Raw genomic sequence first — 21,895 nt, 5'->3', positions numbered from 1 at the left:
CACAAATGTATACTGTGATACTGAGATCTACAGTCGTTCTGTTCTTGATGTGTTTTTCCGGGACAAGTTTCGAGGTTACTGAAAGGTCCGAGTAGTGACGACTACAGCCCTGCATGGCTGCGGCATGGCATCTCGGCCCCTACCCCCTTCTAAAGACACCTCTTATTTTCAATTCCAGGTGTTCTGCAAATCTGTGCCGGTATGTCGGGCTCGAAATGGACACACGTGGTTGTTATGCTGATCAATCTTAGCAAGGGTGAGTCACAAAGTATACCATTTATTATTGCTCTTAACTATTTAACTATGCGTACGAGTACATGTGCAGTGATACTGTGTCTTAAGGTCGTTGCTTTTTGCGTTTTTGCGGCCTCTCGTAGCGAAAATGATTTATAGTAACATTGGTCATGAAGTATGTATACTGAACAGCAAAAGAAAGGTTTCGAAAACATGAAATGATCTCATAAAGGTAAGCGTTCACATCTATGTCTACTATTTTGAAGAAAGTCAGAGTTGAATTTCTTTTGATGTTCAATAATATAATCAGTGTTTTTTGTCGTGTAAAACCCAAAGCACGTCACCTGACCGGTTAGTTCAACAAAAACTTGACGTAATCATAATGTTGAAACGCTACTTTTTTTGACGGAAGTAACAACTTTCTGAGATAAGGAAATCTTGGTGTATTGATTTTCCAGAATTGAAATACCGGGGTTTTGGTCTTCTGCGGTCACAAATTAGGTCTATGAAAGGAGCATGCTTTGTAAGCAGTTTCAGATATCGCAAACCTTGACGACAGGTAAATACTCCCAAAACATACCAGTTTCGGATAGATGAGTCACAGCAGATTCAAACGTCGACTCGTTTTGTAGACAATTTTGAGAAAGTGCTGCGCTATGAGCGAGCTGTCTAAGCTGCCAGGCTAGTGTTCCAGGGAGCACGCATGTAGATGGGATGGACAAACAAATGCGCTATTTGAATACCGATATCATTAAGTGTTAAAATATTAATCTGTAACCTGTATACTCATGTACATGTGTATGATTAATGTGTTTTTGTTCCTCTTTCCAGCTGTGGTTTGTGTGCCGCCAAGATTTGATCGGATAACTCCAATACAAGTACCAAAAAACACAACTGTAGGTAAGCTGACCATAGAGGTGACCATAGTTGATGTGGTCACATGTGGTCACATGTTAGCCATGAGACATAGCTACATATATAGGCGGAATACACTTGCGCCAAATCTTATGTCAGCACACACATATCTTCATATGTGCCACCTTTAATAAAGCAGAATCTGCATGTCTAAATAGCATATGATACACTTACAACAACTTCTCTTTATATAATATGTTTGCAGTCACCGCAATTTGATCTCTGCAAATATTATATCGGAATGAAATAATGACATACAACAATTTGGGCATAACGTCAACGTAACTTAATTCATCAGCACCATCTGCCAATCTATTCCAGGTACTGCCATCGGTGTTCTGACTGTCATAGATGCAACACCTTCCCACATCACAGTGACACTGTCAACGACAACACTTCAATACGTGTATTTAGATCAGCATACCAGCATCAATGGCTTCTATAACGCCAGTATAGTACTGGCGAGAAAGTTGGACTACGAAACGGTAAGGCTTCCATGTGTATCTAAAGTATGTTACACTGATTCAGTGTATTCCCAAAGTATTTTTTATTGTTTTGAGAGTAAAGTTCCTCTAGTGTTTCCGTCACTGTTGCCTATGTTCCTGCTGGAAAATGGATCACGTAGGCATAGCCGGTGATACAGAAGCCGATGATGCAGCTACATCATGTCTTGACAAACCGCTATCATCGCTGCTATCCTTAAACCCACATCAAAAGTAATTCTAGGGACCATGAGCACAAAAGGGACACACAGTTTGGAAGATATAAACTTCATGAACTGAAACGAAAAATCGGTTATATCTACTTGGCCTGTCAGTCAAGACGTTAAGAGGTAACTTTACGAAGGCGCCATATTGGCCACAGTCGGTTTACTCATGACTATCTGCTAAAAACGGATGGAGCAGAACAGAACAGAACAGAACAGAACAAATTCTATTCTAAAAAATCACATAAGGTGACACAGAGAACATACAGCAATTTGAAGTATATTAAAACAAGCAAAATCCAGTTTTGATGAATCTGGCAATTTTTGAATTAAGCGGTGAATAGTCAAATTTCATTAGATACACACATTTTTCAATAGTGGGGTGTTTACAGAAATATTGAGGAAGAAATTTATGTCTGAGGGCTTTAAGTGCTCTGCAGTATAATAGGAAGTGAAGTTCATCACAGACAGATGATAAGGATCGAGACGGACCTCCTATGTGTGTGTGTGTTGCAATGAGGTGTTCGCCATCAAGCATATTTTGTGGGCTTTTCAAATGCAGATCCGTGAAGGTCCGGATTAGAATTGGTCTTCGGAGGTGACTGAAGGGATTAGGTGGTCAGGCTTGGTGACATGTGTCATCGTGTTTCAGTTGTGTAGTTCGTTGCTCATGCTGTTGATTTTTGGCTTTTCTGGTCCTGACTCGATTAGATGCAGACTGCCGCCATATAGGTGGAATATTGCTGAATGCGGCGTAAAACCGAGCTCACCCATTCTCTCACACTGAATGTCTCATCCTGATGGTTGTGAAGGATTTTCTTGCAGACTGACATTTTTTAAAATTATGAGACAATTACAGCAAGTGAAATAGTAATTTTTGAGGGAGTACGAGGCGTGTACGTATATTAGGTATTTATTAAAACGTTCAATTCGCATTCTCACTCGAACACGAGCTTAATGTTAGATTTTCATCAGCAGAACTGCCCTCTTAATAGATATTGATGGAGAATAATTCTTAACAAGTCCTCCTTCATGAATAAGAAAGGCTTCTTGTAAAGATTTTTATTCTCACATTCAGGATGGCAGCTCGCTGAAACTGCTCTTTACAGCCACAAATCCATCAACACCGGTAGGTATGGATATATAACTATCTTTTCCTATTACGTCAAAAAGGACAGGTAGGATATACGCAAATGATATGTGGTCAGTTGGTGTTATTTGGAAGATATTCGTCACAGAGGGTGTCACAAAATTTGGATTAACAGACAATAGATGTGACAACCTGTTTCCTAACACTAACCCGCCTCCAGTAGAAAGGCTTGTCAGCTGCATGAAAACCTGTTTCCAAACTGATAATGTACTTGTTTACTGTAAGCAAATCCGTTCGGTTACTGTAAGAGCACAAGTAGTGTTACTCTTAACACATGTAGTTTCACTTAATATTTCAAGTATTCAAATTCAAATGTTTCATGAAATTCAAGACAAGTGGTTCATAGATGGAATAGATGTATGTTTAATTCTGTGTAGGATGGAGTCCGTCAAAGAGTGACTGTCATCATCAGTGATGTCAATGATGTTCACCCAAAGTTCCTGGGCCTACCCTACGCCGTCTCTGTCCCAGAGGTTGTATGTCATTCCTTGAATGGTGATCTTTTTCATAAATTCATATATACTATTAACCAATATTTACACCGTATTATCTCACCCTCTCCAGATTCCTCTCCAGAACGGCTTCAACAAGATTCGAAAGACTTTCCAAAATTAAAGATGAGTGTGATGGTGGTGGAGGTGAGAGATGGTGTGGAATGGTGTTGGGTGTGGTGGGTGATGGGTGTGTGTGATGATTTGGCGGAGGTGTGGAGGTGGGTATCATTAATGTCAGTATGGGGCTAGTAAAAGTCCAGTCGGGCAAGTGAATCTCCATTGTCTCTGGCCCGACTGACTAGTGAATTTTCATAGGGTCATTTTGTAAATATATCACTCTCTCCGATATTTAAAAAAAAAATCTTTTTATTGTTCCAATCAATACAAAGTTCGAGGATAAGTATAAGTGTAAGTATAAGTATAATATGTTGTAACATGTGAGCATACATGACATATTAAACATGTATGTATATACTGCACATGACAGTTCAGAAGTTAACAATGGTCATCCTGTATCAAACAGTGGGAATAGAGGAAACGATCTTTTGGAGAATTTGGCGAAAACATTTTTTCCTTTGTATGTACATTTTTCACGAACAGTCTTTTAAAAATCAAAGTTGTGAATTATCTTTTTTCAGGGTGCACATAAGATGTGTCTTTTAGCAGATAGTATTGCATGATAAACGGGTGGATTAATACTTAAAGCACCAAACCAAATGTGAAATTTTGTCAGTTGCAATTCCTGTATTGATCCAAATCTGAAGTTCATTCCAATTTGTTTGTGTTCTCAACCACGTACGTCTTTAAAATTTCTCTTTCGGTATAAAAATTTATATTTAAAATCTAGAAGATTAAAGTTTATAATTTTTTTCTATAAACATTAAAGATCAATGGCCATTCAAAATCAATATCTTTGAATACTTTTTCCCATTTGTGGCAGATATGTGGCAGATAGCAGTTTATCATAAAATGTTCTTGAACCTTTAGCTGAAATCATGAAATCGTTTTGCAAACAGTTTATACTGAGACCATTAATATACATATATTTGTTGCCTTTTAAGGCTTTTTTCCATGATTCAGGTAAAATGTACAGAATACATTCAAGATCTACACATGTACCCCTTATCCCATAGGTATTTCGCACATCTTCATGAGAGACCAGACCGTGTTCATCATGCAAGTTCTTTGTTGGCCCACTGACTGATTAAGTGGTTTTCTGTTTTTAAAGTTATGATTGGCAATTTTGGGTAGGATAAGATTTCATGTATGTTATCATCTTCAATTATGTTTTCAGTACCATATGCTCCCAATACCTTCATTACATCCCCCCACAAAAGGATTTTGGATTTCAACAATATTCTGAAAAAGTCACCACTTTACAAATTTCCGCAAAAATGATTATCCTGAAAGTGTTTGGTGAAACCACAGAGGGCCGTTAAATCCACTTGGTCAGAGAGAAGAGTCTGCATCTGGTGTGACCACCACGAGCATAGATACTCGCTTGGCAGCGGTGACCGGCAGACGAAAGGAGATGCCAAATGCTATCTTGTGTGCCTCGTACAGTTCTTGTGTCTGAAGTTGTGTATTTCACTGGCACAAGCGTCGATACAGACTATCCCATGGATGTTCAATGGGCGACAAATCCTGTAATCGAGAAGTCCGATATAACACCTGAAGATTGTTTTGCGGTCCTGCCAAACACGTGTCATGTTTCAAAGATCAACCGTTGACCTTGAAAGGAACGACGTGACGTTGAACATTTATCCTGGTTAAAAACGTCGGGGCGACTGTGCATTGTCTGGTCGCAGATTCGGCGCAGTCCAGAGATTTAGATTGTTGTGGATAAGGCGGTCGTGGTGTTTGAACGAATATGTCTTAACCGGTGAGGCAATGCTTGAAGCCGGTGGTTACTCTATCTCGTCCTGACATGGTTGTGTCTCCTATTGTGGTCGTATAGAGTCCATTGGTTTGAGATGGTCTGTCTGAACTTACTTGCCACCTCATGTTGCGATACCGTACCTGTAAACGGTCGATGGCGTTGTGTCGTTGAGCTTCTGCCAGTCTTTTCATTTTTCTCTTGTTATCTATAGTGGCTGAATGCAATACACGTGGAATACCACTGAAAAGGATTTGTAAAGCCTACTGTCATAGGCTTCAGGTCAATGTGATAAACAATTTCATGATGCGCGTGCATTTCATGTAGGGTGCATTTTAGAGATTCCCTACAGACCTGAGTGTAACGTTACATTTTTGTTCAACGTTTCTTACTTTTTTTCAAGCGTTTCGTAGTCGGCAACCATTCCCCCACATGTTGGGATTCAGCATGGACCTGTTTGTGTCAAATAATTTCAAATTTTAAATTCAGTTTCCCTATGTATAGTTTCTTTTTTGGATAGTATACATGCAACATGAGTGGATACTAGAGGCTATGAATTCTATTATACTATACAAAGTATATCTAACATACCAACGACATTTTAACGAGATGACCAAATAATACAACCTGGTATCAAAGAACTTTTATCTTGATAGAATATTTACACACTCTACAGTAAATTAAATATGTACTCATGTTGTTAGATATTTTCAGTCATTTGCATCTATATTTAGATGACACTTCAAAGTTTATTTGCTTCTGAGTATACATTTAAATGACTTGCTCATTTCAGAACGAAACAAACAACACTGTCGTCTTTACCGTCAATAGTAGTGATCCTGACACAGGCAGAGGGGGTTTAGTTAGCTACTCAATGAAGGTATGTGCTTCTGTAGCCTTCATACACTATCAAATAATTTCGATTCAGAAACGCAAGGGTGAATGAGTTTTATGAAGATTTGTATTTCATGAATTTGATAACATCTATTGTACGTTTATGAAAAGGACTGTAATTTTGTCCATATTCAGACGTCATCACATCCAGTTTACACAAGCAAGTTTAAAGTGTCCAGGACTGGGGACGTGACTCTGATTGGCACCCTGGACTACGAAACTCTCAGTTTCTATGAGATCGGAATTGTGGCTACAGTGCGTACATGTATTTGATAATAATTGGATTTTGGGCCTGTTCATATACCCTATTTATTTACAGGCAGTTAGTTGTTTAACACCGCACTCGGCAATATTCCAGTTACATGACAATCCCGTGATCAATATCATAAGAATCAATCTATCGCTACGCAACACAATTATGAGAAGATAACATTTGTCACCCAAGTCACTCGATCCTGAACACCCGATGCCGTTGGAAACCTCTAATCAGTCCCATATTTACGGTGTCTTTATTACTGGCTTTTAGAACTATTAATGATATACCTGCCAAAGTACACATGAATAATAATACTGCATTACTTAGACTCGAGGGAGTACTGTTTCCAGAATATAAACGGTAGTATTATTTCTGGGTTTCTACTTCATAGGAAATGGTACCATGGCATTTCATATTTGACGTCCTGTCAACACAGGACGTGCCGTAAAGTAGCGTTGTTTCCATAATGTTACGAAAAGGAAATGGAGGCTTAAGAGAATGCTAGTATAAAGGCTACATGGATCACGTTCTTCGTCCGAATGTCCCACCAATTTCTACAACAGATGCCACGCGGCTAACTTTATCGGCATGACAAGGTCGAACTCAGCTCAGACTGAGCTGTAAAGAAGTTCCTTGCAGCTCACAACGTCAACGTCGTGCCGGAGTTTGCACGGTCTCCAGACATGGATCGCCGTGTTCGATAGCGACCACATTCTCCAGTCAGCCAACAAGAACTTAACCAAGACCGCCAAGACAAATGACGACTTATTCCAATACAGACGTTCAGATTGGGGATGAGAATCAGGAATCTGAAAAAAAATATTCAGATCGGGGATTAGAGTCCCGAATCTGAAAAAAAACCATTATTCAATCCCGAATTCCGAATCTGTTTTGAGGTTTTGAGTGTTTTGCAGCACAACGGTGCTCATACACGTCATTGTACAATTTTAGATATTTGTCATCATTGCCCATAGCGTTTACAACAGCGCCTCAATTCGAGCAATGTTCCTTTGGTATTTTTACTCCAGGTTTCCTTGTTTGTTATTTTTAAAACTATATCGATTTAAAGCTATAGCAAATTCCGTTTGACCGGCAGTTCATTGATGTTCAACAGCTTAATTCCGTGGTCATTTAAAACCTTTAATCAGTTACGGTACCTTATTCACTCATCATGTGTGTCCCTTTCCAGGATGGAGGTGGTTTGACCAGCGAGGCCCAGCTGTCTGTGACAGTAACAGATGTCCAGGACATGCCACCATACTTTACTAGCGGCCCGTATTTACCTCATATCTGGGAGGACCTTATTGTGGTGAGGATGATTGCGTTTTACATCAGTGGCTGTTTTGACAAATACACAACTAGATGAAACATTTTTGCCAGTGTTAGAGAACAGGGCCTAGCTTTTCGAAGCTCTCTTTGCCGTAAGATAGTCGTAAGTGCCATGCTTAAAACCTAATTGATAAAATATAACTTACGATAGTCTTAGCGCTAAGAGAACTTTGAAAATCTAGGAACAGTATTTTAAAACATTACAAAAATACTGTTTTTCAGAACAGCAACATCGTGACCATCTCGGCACTTGACGGCGACAGAGGCAATCCCAACAACATCAACTACAGGATCACAGCTGGTATTTATGTTTCATAAATGAAGTTCTTTATAAAGGTATGCTCGCACAGTGTAGATGTAGTGATGTTCCCTTCTACATTTCTACAAGTGGCACCATTGACCTGGTCAAGGATGCGGACAGAGACAGCGTAACAGTCCTCCAGAATAACGGGATATGTGTTATCAATGTCCAGGTGAAAACTTAAGTAATGAATAATTATATCCTATTTAGGGACTGGTACGCAAATATCTGTTTTACTAATTGCTTTTTAACAATCCTGGCCAAAAGCAAACAATGTTCCAAGAAGTCCACTTTCGTTCATGTGTTTTGACTAACAAGAAGTACCACCATAATCAGGACATTGTTGTGAATACTAAGGAATAAGATCATTTCGTTATTTGTGGTGTGTGTTTGCTTGTTTAGATTATGATACTGGCTCGGGGTAAATATGTAAACATTTCGTTAACGTCGTGTATAGGTGTATGTAAAAAGTTGGTGTCCCAACTACATCTACGACTTAATGTGCACTCACTCTGTCTGTCGTGTTTGTGTGTTCAAAGGCTGTGGAGGTGACGTCCTCGGGTACAGACGGTGCCACCGCCAACGACACGGTGACCGTGACCATCCTTGACAGGAACGACAACTCTCCTACGTTCAGTACCACCTACTACGAAGCTACCATCGAGGAAAACATGCCGGCAGGGATACCCATCACCTTCACGACACAACCTGTACATGTGCAGGATTTAGACCAGGTTTTGTCATTTGGGACGCTGGGTGTCAGAGTTATTTGTATAAAATCCCTAGACGTTGGCAGCCGGCGATTTAAGACATTCCTCTCATTTTGAATGTAAAGAGGAACAAAACAATGCCTCCAAGGTCTAATATAATTTCTGTATCATATCTCAGGAGAATGGACAATTGTTTCCCAGGGTTTTTTATGACATATCTCCCTGTATTTGACTGTTTAGAGCACAGTTCTGTTTATAGGGAGACAACGCCAAGCTATCGCTGACACTGGATTCATATTCATCGACGTACTTTGAGATTGTCCCGCCCACTGTCCAGGGGTCAGCAAATCTGCTGATCAGAGTGAAGGATAACACCGCCCTGGATTATGAGCAGAGACAGAGCATTACACTGGCGGTAACACAACGTTGCTTCTGATATCTCCAACATTAGTATTTCGTCTCGCGTGAAATTGTTGCCGTCAAAGTCAAGAATAACACGCGAATGGGGTTTGGGCTCTTTGTACGTGCATCCCATGCCTTGTATTTAGGGGTGGTGATAAAGAGACATATTGGTGCGTTCATAAGACGTTTAACTTTGAAAAGTGTGCTTACGCTTAAAAACTTACTATCCAGTTTGTAAGTTCAGGTTCCCCTCCTTTTCAGTGTATATTATGAATTATTCCAGTATAGTGTTGACGAAAATATATCTTCTCAGTCAAGCGTCTATAATGCTCTAAATCTAATCCGCCATAAAGATGGAATATTGCTGCTTGTGGCGTTAAAACAATCAGCAACCAATCTACATATAATCAGTAAACAACGTGAAATAAAATCTAGCAAGTGTAACAATCCATATGTTTCTCAAACCCCCCAAATGCTTTTCTCCGTCCTTTGATCAATACCGTTGATGTTTGTTGCCACAATCGAAACTGAACACCATTTTTCCTCCACGCAAGCACATGAACGCAATTTTCCTTTTCTGTAGGTTTGGGCCAACGAAACGTCCACACCAGAAAGAAACAGTGCATCTACCACCATTCAACTGAATATAACAAATCAGAATGACAACAGTCCCACCTTCACCATGTCAAAATACAGCGCAGCTGTCCAGGAGGGTAGCATCATCTCCACGTCTGTCATCACCGTCAAGGTATTTATAAAAATGAAATATGTAACTTCAGACATACTACCTACAGTGGCTGCCAGGGAGAAGCATTGTCTCCACATCTGTCATCACCGTCAAGGTATTTGTAAAATTGTAACATGTAACTTCATACATACTACCTACAATGTCTGCCAGGGGACAACGTTGCCTCCACATCTGTCATCACCGCCAAAGTATTTGTAACCTGGATTTTTGTAACCTGTTTTGGTATACTTATGTAACGCACATATTCGCGCAACTAGGACAAGTCGAAGGCGCTGAAAATCACAAAATCACACCACAGAGGCCACATAATCAGCTGGTGTGTGTGTGTAGCTAACTCAATACTGCCTTTACTGTCTTTACCTGGGTAGAGACCAGACAGGTTTAACAAAGTCTAGCAGACCAAGAATCGCAAGGGGAGAAGAAATAAAAATGTTCACAATCAGTTGACATAAAAAATAATTGTCACTCACAATGAAGATCACTCATTAGTTGGACTTCTACTGGAACTAATGAAGAACAACCAGATTCATTGTCATTCATTTGTGAATGGTTTTGCAGGCTATAGACAACGATTTGCCCTTCTTCCGAACTGTCTCCTATGATCTACGAGGTGACAACGGAATGTAAGTGTATGGTGTTCTTTATCATATACTTTCTGCTGTACATTGCGCACGCCAGATGCAACTCATTATCATGGGTTCGACTCCCGACTGGATTCGATCACATGTGTTTACTCTGTACCCTGTCTGTGTGTTTGACCAAAGTGTCAAGACGTGCACCAAACATTGGACTGAGACATCATGAAAATACTGGTTTACTGTGATGTTTGAAACCTAACCTGTTATATCTTCCTTGCCTCAAATCAACGCCTTGCTATACTTGCATAAGTACTTTGTAATGTGTCACTAGATGTGGACGATATTGTACTCATGGCTGATGACCCACACCACAACACAAGAACAAACTCCTTATCATTTGCACAAAGAGAAATAGTTCGAGGAAATGCCGATTGAATATTGTTGACAACTGTTGGAAGCTTAATGTAGACGAGGCCTCTTGGTCAGTATTGGAACGTCGATGTTAGCGCACAGATGAGCGTAAATCCCAAGTTTCCTCCTCATACATCTCAACCGCCATCCCTTATATATCTGAAATACATGTGTGGAGAATTCTAGCAAAAGCGATGCCATACCACCATATTCTCATAGCCTACATCATCCTGTGGAAAAAAAGAAACAACTCCCCACTTTTAACAAATGAATTTATATAGCCTTTCTTCAAGGTGTGAGTTCAATCCTCTTTCACCGCTTAAAATGTTTGTGACTCATATAATTAAAAGCTAATTAACGTAACATCATAAATTACAGAATGCATACTCATACAATAACTTAATAACCTCATATAATTTCTCTCTCTCTATAGCTGTGGACACTTGCCCCGTGGCCTATTTGATGGGTGTTTCCATCGGATAATGGTGTGCAACGTTTTTGCAACTAAAAGATCAAACTAATCCCTGGAGTTGAGAAACGTGTCTACAATCCTTAGGACATCCTTCCACTTGTCTCACATACTCTCTGGGAATATGAAAAATGAGTGGATTCTTGTGGAGTACCTTTCACCATAAATTGTTAAGAAATCTAGTGAAAATGGCCTTCAGAATTTGAAATTTTGAATGCTGAATGTTTTAAATATTGATTACAAAGTTACTAAGATGTTTCTTACACTGCCGAAGTATTTAACCATTTTACACCTCTTGAGAAAAGTAAGTGAAATCTTGTATTTATTTGGGGCAATTCGCCCACAGCCGAGTGTTCTCTGTTCAAGGTTCTCCATCAATTCATCTGGCCTGGTGACTGTGGCGTCTGATCAGCTGGACAGAGAGACCAGGTCTGTGTACTACATATCGATGGAGGCCACAGACCCCGGAGGGCTGAAGGACACAGCTCAGCTCACTGTCAACATCACGGACACCAACGACAATGCACCGGTATTCAGAGGAAACTACGTCGGGTATTTGGAAGAAAATGGAAACAGCTTTAGTGGGTCCATTATTGTATCGGTGAGTCAACGAAATGGAAGCAATACTACTCAAAAAAGAAACGCATAGCTGAAAATTGTTATCAATTTATGCACATAAGGTTCAGTAATACATGACAGTCATGAAGAAGAAAACCCGAATGAACATTAACGGTCCAATGCTGCAAGAAACTGTACGTCACAAATGACAAGTGTTCCAAGGTCAAGGTCGCAGCGTAGTCAGTATCTTGTGTGGCAACCATTAGCATCAACGGTTGCTTGGCATCGGCGTCCCATAGACTGGACCAGATTCTGGATGAAGTACCTGGGAATGAGTACGTACTCTTTCCTCAAGGCCACAAACAGAGCAGGTGACGTCTGTGGCTGAGGGTCACGCTGTCGCACACATCGATCCAATTCGTCCCACAAATGTTCAATAGGGTTAAGATCCGGTGATCGTGAGGGCCATTCAAGAACGCTGTATTGGGCATGGAAACCCCTGGTTATTCTCGCTGTATGCGGCCGAGCGTTATCATTACATGTGATTACATAGACACTCATGATTCAAATTCGAAAACTTACATGCGTTTCCTTTTAGGGTAGTTCATTTTGTTCAAGGTCACGTTTGGTGTGCTTGCATTATTTGAAACAGAAATGATTTCAGCGTTAACATAGCATGAATATAATGTTCGAGCAACGTTGAACGCTTCGCCTTATCAAATTCTTCACTATTGTCAATAAACGTACTGGCAATGTCAAGAATGAACCTCCATTTATACTAAACCAAAAACGCTCGGCACCCTGGTGTAAATGAGTCTTTGAAATGATAATCCTACTCCAACATGTCTGAAATTCAAAAGTTTACACTGTCAAATCTCTTGGCATTCATGCATGACGAAAAATCGAAATGCACGTGCATTTCTTTCAGATGTTGATGATAATCATGGGAAACGCATTTTTCCCGTGCCACACAGAACACAACCATCCAGTGGTCGAAGCTTTAATACACACACATCAAGACTTTCACCAGAACGTCAAAAACGTTTAAATTTTTCAAGCATTCAGTATGGGCCGTAGAAGTGGCATGCCTGAAAATCAGCGACACGAAGCCATTGGGAGACTGCAGGAGCGTCAGTAGCACGTCATTTCAATGTGCACAGGACCACGATTTCATTTCTCTGGGCACGTTTGCAAGCAACTGGCCAAGTCAGAGATCGTCCACGCTCAGGTAGGGCCCGTAAAACAACGTCCAGGGAAGATCGATATTTAGTGACGTCGTCTGGACGTCACAGGTTTACCAGTAGACCACAGATGCCCCGCGAATTGCAACACGCTACAGGCACTATTGTTCACCCTCAAACTGTCATGAATAGCGTACACGCCGCCAGACTGCATGCCCGACGCCCAGTGGTTGCGGTATCCTTGACTCGACGTCACAGACAGGCACGTTTATAATGGGCACTCATTCATCAACGATGGCGTTGTTCACAGTGGAACAGGACATTATTCACGGACGAATTTCGATTCTGCGTCGATTTTGCTGATGGTAGAGGTCGGGTATGGCGTCGAGCAGGTGAACGTTATGATGTGAATAACGTCATTGAACATGGCCGATATGGATATTTATGGCCTCAGAACCCCTTCTCGAGTTTGAGAGTGTGGAGACGTTGTTGGGAACACTGAACGCAGCTTTCGGTGATTTTCTAGCCGATAAATGAAATGCGACAATAGTATGATTTGCAAATACAAATTATATTTGGTATAATATGATTTATGTCATTTTGTATACGAGCGTGCTAAACTTTTTGGTTGAGTATAAAATGATGCAAAGGAACACTGTCGTCAATAGCAATATATCACATTTTACATAAACTTAAATATCATTTTACGTAAACCTCGTTAATAATTGCAAAAACACTATTGGTAACCGCACTATTAATTGTTTTTATAAATGTTTGCGTGACTGACTTATAATATAGCTATTGAGCAATTTGTTATTTGAGTATATGTTCTATAGGTGACATTACAAGGAACATTTAACGGCTGAACAGCAATGACAATGATACACACATGCTAGTCTTATCCTCCACAGGCCACAGACGCTGATATGGGGATCAATGCCCAGGTGACGTACAGCATCAGCCGGACCTACCCCATCGGCCTCGACTCCCACTTCGCCGTGGATGGCGTGACCGGTTTCCTGTCTGTGGCGGCTCCTCTCAAGAACGGCGACATTAGCCAGGTTGCGGTATCTGTGCGGGCAACTGACGCTGGCACACCTTCATTCCACTCAGATGTTAACGTTACTGTTAGCCTCCTGGTGTGTATCATATTAGGAGATGTACATTCGCATAATAAATTAAATGTATTAGTTTTAATTAACCTAAGATGGTGTACAAACATCTGACTTATTCAAATGCGCTGGGACCATGATTGATCCAGCCAGCAACCTTCTTACATAGACAGGTCTTCAGACGAGTTCCTGTTTCTCAAATTTGTTGTGGCAGGCTACTGAAATATCTGGTACCACTAATTAAAGTAAAATGCAATAACATGATATGAGCTCCTCTTTGTATTGTTTATGTGTATTTAACAACGGGTGCATGTAGGCCATCGGACCATGATGCATACATATTAGTGATCCACAGACTACAATCATTGGAACATTCATTAAAGTCTTTCGTACAGACACTGAAGCAAATATATCCAAGAAAGTCTACGCAAGTCTAGGAAATGTGGCAAGCCTAGATTTCCTAGAAAGTCTCAAGGCTCCATTTCATTATATTATTTTTTTTTACTATGAACCTTTTTTCAGTACAATATGTTCATTTCAGAGACTAGATGTTAGTCTACATTCATTATTTCAACATTAGTATTGGGCGATAAGAGATAAACCTACGAATCGAAGGATTTACCAAATACACGAGTGGTATTAACTTTTCCTAAGATTAATGTCAGCTTTGCATTCAAGTAGAAAATACCATTCATTTTCGAACTTCCAGCTATTACAGACTTTGATTTCCAGGAATATTATGATACATTTCCATGTTCAAAGAATGAAAAACGAGGCAAAGAATGTAAAGAATTAGAGATAATATCTAGTTCTCCAGTGAAAACAGTCTTAAATTGAGAATACGAACACGTCTTAGATCTATATCCCAGAGAGGAGTGCCAGTTTTGGTAATAAGTGGCCTCTAATCTAAATTCAGATCCTACCAGATAAGGGACAAGGAAATCTACACTTTGGACTGCCAAAATAGTATAAAAATCAAAAGTTATGATTCTCTTTGTGAACAAAGGCCAAATAATTAATTGTATAAAAACCATACTGAACAGAGTAAATTGCACATTTTTCCAAATTGGGAATTCCACACAATATCAATAGGGTAAATAGATTCAACTAGTCTCTGTCCAAACATAATAATTCAATTCAGTTGCACGCCCAGTTTGCATGAGCTTGAGGTATGTGCCTTATTTTTTTCAGACACCAGGAAGCACGTGTAGGGATACAGGTATGTTCACTTTCTTTCCCTCCCAGATGTGCGAATCACGCAGAGCCAGAGTGTCATGACATAACTTCATTCACGCATAGTAAAGATGTCATTAGGCTGGTTAGCTAAAGCCGTACTCAGCAATATTCCTTTTATATGGAAGTGATCTGGGAATAATCAAGTCCGGGCCACACAATTAAGTGATCAACAGCATGAACATCGATTTCGCAACTTGTATACGATGACATGTGTCAACCAAATCAGTGAGCCTGATCACCCAATCCCGTTAGTCTCCTCTGACGATATGCGTGATCAATTCTAACCTGGATCTCAGCGGTAAGCGGTCAATAAGAAAATGAACAGCTGGCACAATGAATATTTGAATTACATCAGTTTCGTTTATTTCCTTAACTTGTGTTTGAAGTATGGAATCTTTTCTTCATTATGGCTGTCCTATTGTAGTGCCGATTCTTCACTGTGTAGAGGAGTCATCATCCTGCTGTAACAGGTGCGAGGAAGGATTCTACTGGGGTGCTGCTGCTTGTGAAGGTAGGTTCGGGACGTTCAATAGAAGTTCAAGTGGCCAAACCCTTTTTACACTAGATGAAATCTCCGCCGTGTCCACTGCACTCTTCCGAATACAACACTGGGCTACTGAATCTGTTGCGAAGAAATTATTTCAGGTGTAAGCGAAAAGGTACGTACCTGACATAACTTGTATCCCCCATCACAAACACATATAATGGCAGCTCAAAACATGGGAAAATATGATGCAAGTTGTAGTGGAGAATTAAAAGTTTCATAATATTTTTTATTGAAGCCTCAAATTCTAAAATTTTAATCAGGCCTTTCATGGTCAAAGTAGTTATCTACTAATCGCTTTCACACAATAATGAACCGTTAGTTTTGGGGGACAGGAAAAGCAAAATCACCAATTTACAAATGTAATCTATGTTCAGATATAAAGTGTTTTTTTATACTGTTTCACATCGACATAGAACAGCGATTAACGCAATTACATTTATTCCTGTAATTACACTCGACAACAGAATTCTAATCAAATTTGAACAAATGCTTGGAAACAGAGAGTTTCACAATAAGTAATGCATGGCGTATGATTTTTTTCTCCATGTCTGAATCCTTTCTCAATTTTCACATGATTTGCTCATTGGAACACAAAAATACAAAGTTCAAATGGTTCTGAATATCAAGACGTACTACTTCACATGAAAAGCCCCCTTCTATGTATGGGAAACGCACCCTGTTTCCTTTTAACATGACGGAAATCTTACCTTGAAAGTCTTTTAGCTTTGGATATGTTGGAGGTCTGAGATAAAAAAATAAATTAAAACGGGAAAAATCTCAACATCTGTCTGTTCAAAGAACTTTTGCAAATGTAAATAAGTATGGTGCTTTTTAAAAATCATCTTTGGGGCAGTAGCTGTTTCACCACGAATTATTCCTGCTTACAATGACGCACTGCACTGTCTAGACACATGTTGTGGACTCCGTCCGCATTAAGTTTGTCAAGGAGCAAATCTGCTATCCTTGCTGTCGACAGTTGCAAACATAATACCTGTTTGTCGTTTAACACCGCACTCAGTAATAATCTTTCGAAATGGCTGCCGTCTGTAAACGATACTGGATAGGACAAATGAATGATCAACAGCATGAACACCGATGCATGCATTTGGAATACGACGCCATGTGCCAGCCCTCTTCCGATGGGCATGGATCATTGAAAATCAGCTCTAACGTGGATCGGCACGGGTCGCCAACATACTGAACGGTGTATTTAACGAGTTTGATATAATATTTATAACGCCCTTGTCATAAAGTTTCAGTTACATTTTCATTTGACAATAAAGACTCTCAGGATAATATCTTTTATTATTGCCATGATGATATTCCAAAACAGCATGCCCTCGCCCACATGCCGGATGCAGTGACGTGGTCTGCATATCCCCCAGCAACGTCAGTTGTACCAGCTGTCATCCGGGCTTCTACCTCAAGGACAACACTTGTTTGGGTGAGATCATCATCATTGTAAAACTTAAAGTACCTGAGGGCTGTCATAAATGATTTTGTAGGAATATATTCAAAGGACAGTTCTAAAGTCGTCAAATATACTAATTTAAACAAATAAAGGAACGCATGAAAGTAATAGTGTTCCTTTAGTCTTTTCCAGGTTTCTTCACAAGGTATGTGTTCCACAGTGGGTGGAATTCTGGAAATGAATAAAGGAACGCCTGTACGCCTGTACTTTCATATGTTCCCTTATTTGTTTCTATGAGTATATATATATGTATGTGTGTGTGTGTATACTGAAACTATAAATATAAATATATACTCATATATATATAGATAGATATACTAGTATATACTGATCGAAACAAATAAGGGAACATATGAAAGTACAGGCGTTCCTCTATTCATTTCCAGAATTATATATATGATCTCAGTAAGATATCCGCAGTAGCGTATAGTTATATCCTCAGACAAACTATAGTTAGTCGACTGCAGAGTGGCAAGGCACCAGTGATGATTATGTTGTTGAATGAAAGTAGGATCATCACCATATTCATGTTCAGTGTTTGTTCACTTAAGGGAGGTTCTTCTCACTATTATACGAATTTGTTTCAGAGGGCAGTGTAGCAGGGGATACTGCTGACCCAGGTGAGCCAGTTCAGTAGAATTAGTACTGGGTAACTGATATCCTACGTTAAGTCAGGCCTAGACGTTATGGGTTCAGAGCCCACATTGGACCCCACAATCTTTATGATTTTTGGTTAGTCAACACCAGTTTTGCAGGTGGCTACGAGGCTACGAGGCATCTATTCTCTGCGTTTTCCGTTCTTTTTAAGCTTAGACTCGTATTTTAAACACTTACCCTGCTCCAAACAGGGAGTTAACTAATTCAACAACACAGACCGAATTATCATTCACGATGTCATGAGTCCCCAGTCGACCAAGCAGTAGTCACGTCAAAATAAGATATGATATTTGGAACCAAACTAATTCATATATTAAATCTATCACTTTTCACAGTGTTTGGAAACACTGATTTCGTTACAGTTGTCCATATATTATCGACAGAAATAAAATGATAAACTATAATGTTATGTAAAAATACGATTCTCGGACTCGTGCTTCCGCGACGAGTTCATAATAAAATTGTCAAAGAGTAAAGTAATGATGTTTCGCGGAAATCAGTAAATACATCGAATAAACCAATGAATAAAATCAACAACACCAATCTGTTCATAAACGTTGCCAAACGTGCATATACATTATTATGTCAATCTCTTTGTGCGATCATGAAATATCATTCACCACCACTCGCTCTTCCCCGTAACCTCCAAGAGTGAGTGCGCGAGTGAGTTTAGTTTTACGCCGCACCCAGCAGTATCCCAGCTATATGGCGTCGGTCTGTAAATAATGAGTCTGGACCAGACAATCCAGTGATCAACAACATGAACATCTATCTGCGCAATTGGGAACCGATGACATGTGTCAACCAAGTCAGCGAGTCTGACGACCGGATCAGTTACATGCCTCTTACGACAAGCATAGTCGCCTTTTATAGCAAGCATGGGTTGCTAAAGGCCTATTCTACCCTAGACCTTCATGGGTCGTTACCTCCAAAACGATTTCGGCTTGTCCCTGAATAACACGTCTCAATCTTCCCGCTCGGACACGATGTTTAATCAAAGTATATTTGTCATAGGTCATAGCCTTGCACAACACGTCCAATAAGTTCCACATGCTACGTATACGTGACGGGCGTTTGCTTCATACGTTCAGAATAGCTTCAATTTACCCCACACCTTTGTGAAAATCAAAAAGTTTCCGTTTACGATAACGGTATCTGTTGCTTAAATTTTATTGGCTGCCTTAGGTCACTAGTTTGATTTTGATCAATCACGATCCTTATAGAAGACTGTGGACAAAAAGCGTCATTAGAAACCAATCTTTATCCAAGAGAATCGCTTCTTACAACTGTGAAAAGGGTACAGTAAGGGTACAACTCTCGACAAGGGCACAGTGCTGTTGTTGATGTTCAGAGCTTTCGAACGATAGCCACTATCAAACGAATTGCCTCGCATGTTGAACATAAAATGCATCGAAAATGGAGGTATTTCATGCTGCTATGTTACCGGCCGGAAAGCCACTGATATCGGGAAATGGGTGACCATACATGTTGTTTAAGAAATCATTTGGTAATAATTTTCCGATTGCGTAAAGATGAAAATAAAAGAGAAAAAACATGGGGATATTATGACATGTCACAAAGGGAAAAAGTCACTTCTTTCGAGGTCTATTTGGACATTCTAAATATATTTTAAAGCTTGCAATTTAATTAAAAATGAACATATTTAATTTGTAGTTGAATTTGAATAATGTGATAAAACTACATTTCATATATATCAACTGTAGTATTAGACCTTTGAAATAGTGTATGAGACGTAATTGTAAAAAAAATTAAAAACTATTTTCTTTGAAAAACATAGGCTTCATTTATAATATTACAGTCTCTGGGAACTCGGTGTCATAGCAGTAAAAGCTTGCAGGTGACTGGTGTTGAAAGAGCTGAACTCACATACTTACTCATGCATTGTTTTCGTCATTCGTTATTGCAGAGGTATCATCAAACGTCATCTACATCGTAGTGGGAGCTGTAGGTGGTGCAGCCGCTGGCTGCTTCGTTACCGCCGTCATCGTCATCATGTGGATGAAGAGGAGAACCAAACCTAGAGGTGAGCAAGGAACTAGCTGTTATACCTGTGACCAGTTTATTCTATGATCATGCTCTGCTCTCTTTGGTTCTACCTGTTACCAGTTTACTGTGTTAAAATACTCTTAATTGTAAATTGTCTTAATATACTGTACTTTCAATTCTTGAAGTGACTAGTTACCTGTATTTATGGGATCATTGGTTCCAGTTAATTGCATTAAGCTAATCTACTTCCATTAGGTCTATTGGTGACTTGTTGATTGTGTTGACGTATAGTACTCCCATTAGTTCTACCTGTGACAAGTTGTATTAACATACTGTACTCCCATTGCTTCTTTCTCTGGCTAGTTACTTGTATTTATGGGTTCATTGTTCCATTTAGGGTCAGTTACCTTTATTTATGGGTTCATTAATTCTACCTGTGACCGGTTAGTTGCATTAACATTCTTTGTTCCCATTGGTTATATGTTTTAGCAGTTAATTGTGTTGAATGTTTCACTCGTCTGTTTTAATATCAAATTCTCAGACAAGTAACGCACAGCTGATGTAGCATTAATTATCAATATCCATGCATTACGTATTATCAAACTGGAAGAAAAAATTACACAGTGTGCACGTGGGTCTCCAGTTTAATCTGTAAATAACACTTACGTTTAAAGTCATACCCTAGTGGTTGATATCATGAGCAACAGCTGTGACCTGACAAGCTGATCCATCCCAGGGTCTTGTGACACTCCAAAGCAGTAGCGTGTTGGTATTTGTGACCCGATTCCCACAAGGTTTAGAACTAAAATACAGGTTTCCTGGTCTATTTACAATGCCACTTTAATTTCCAGAGGACACCGCTAACAACACAAACATGTACACCTCGGCCTCCCACTACGAGGACATAGATAACCATTATAGTAAAATAGAGATGCGGTACGTCAACACTAGGGGTGGTACACAGACTGGCACTGTGGATTAACTGAACAGGACTTAGAACAAAGAAGCCACAGTCCTCTCCAGTGCAACAGAGAACACGGACACAGATTAATGTAACATCACCTATGACTGTGCCAGTGCAAACTGATCATGAATATGGACGATTTTAAGAAGGTTTTTAACAACTTCCCCGTGCTCATCAGTTATGTTCATATTTATGTAATAATCATATTTATGTAAAGTGTATTAAGTCAAACGTTTTTGGACGAACACCTGAGAATACGTATCCTTCTGTGTAACTGTCTTCGCCTGTGCACGGGACAAAGCAACCTTGATATCACGTATCAACTTCACAACCAGGAAGTTATCAGACTCAGGTGGATAGTTATGATTACACTATGATAACAGTGACGAAGTATTCTGACGGGAGATATTAGCAGATGTACAGCACAATATATCTACGCACGCACCTGATGAGATTAGACTTGGAATGCAGTCAAGCTGCGAAAATGAATGACTGGGTACTGGCTCATTACTGATATCCAAATCCACAAAATAGCTGTGCTACCCCTTAATGTCCAGACATCTACTTTATCACTTATCACCAGAGACTGACTTCTCTTTAACCTGTTAACTCGGTGTGTCTTTTCAACGGGAGCATATTCCCTTGTACTGAGCCCTTGGGTATCTGTTTGACTAAAACTTTAATCAGCT

The 21,895-nt window shown here is 39.8% G+C and overlaps 1 pseudogene; it reads left to right on the top strand.

Annotated features, from left to right (window-relative positions):
• The first annotated feature begins 201 nt into the window (after positions 1-201).
• Positions 202-21,224, top strand: LOC137283418 (cadherin-related family member 1-like; annotated as a pseudogene).
• Positions 21,225-21,895: the final 671 nt, after the last annotated feature.

This window comes from Haliotis asinina, chromosome 5 (genome assembly GCF_037392515.1).
Source record: "Haliotis asinina isolate JCU_RB_2024 chromosome 5, JCU_Hal_asi_v2, whole genome shotgun sequence".
In the NCBI taxonomy this organism is placed as follows: domain Eukaryota; kingdom Metazoa; phylum Mollusca; class Gastropoda; order Lepetellida; family Haliotidae; genus Haliotis; species Haliotis asinina.
This window is presented reverse-complemented; position numbering and strand designations above follow the sequence as displayed.